Raw genomic sequence first — 808 nt, forward strand, 5'->3', positions numbered from 1 at the left:
CAACTGGTATACCATCTATTCCTGGGGCCTTATTTTTTTGCTATTTCCTTCAAAGCAGCTTGAACTTCTTCCTTCATCACCTTCATCAAGGTGCTTTTTCCTTCATATTTCTAACTACGAACTTCTTAATTGCCTTGTCTTTGGGCACGCACCGGGCGTGGTTCATGCAGCGAATAGGCTGCACGTGGCCACAGCCCTTTTTGGCACGACTACTGTTTCTTCTTTTCTTTGTCATGTTGGAAGCGAGGACCCGAGAGCTCAGTATACTTTTCATATGCTTATAAATAGTAGGTTAATAAGATCCATGGTAATCCAGAACCGAACAGTTCTTGTCAAGCCAGTTGGGACCCAGTGGTCCGAAGGACAGGGTAGAGCTTCCTGTGGGGTTTGTAAGGCTGGACCTTCACACACAGTGGCCTGGCCTTTCTCCCGGGGAGCTGCTGGTTGACTTGGCTTGCTGAGTTTTCAGTAAGCGGTCAGATGCTCAGCCCCTATACCACCAGGGCTCCTTCAGTCTGTAGTTGTTGTGAGGCTCTGATTCATGGCGACCCCATTTGTAAAAGAGGGAAGTCCTGCCTGACCCTGCACCATCCTTCAGTCTCCCCTGGGCATCAGCGCCGTGCTGCAGTTAATCGTCTCGTTGACCACCTTCCTCTCCTCAAACCCTCCCCTTCTCCAGGCAGGATGGTCCTTGCTGATGACATGCCCCAATACATGGACAAGTCTTCCCTGTCCTCACTTCTTATTTTTGTTGTTCTTTGTGTTTTTATTTTATTTTATTTATTACATTTTTAAAAATATTGTGGCA

Source organism: Elephantulus edwardii, unplaced genomic scaffold (genome assembly GCF_000299155.1).
Source record: "Elephantulus edwardii isolate Elephantulus edwardi_28Jun2011 unplaced genomic scaffold, EleEdw1.0 scaffold00074, whole genome shotgun sequence".
NCBI classification, from domain to species: Eukaryota; Metazoa; Chordata; class Mammalia; order Macroscelidea; family Macroscelididae; genus Elephantulus; species Elephantulus edwardii.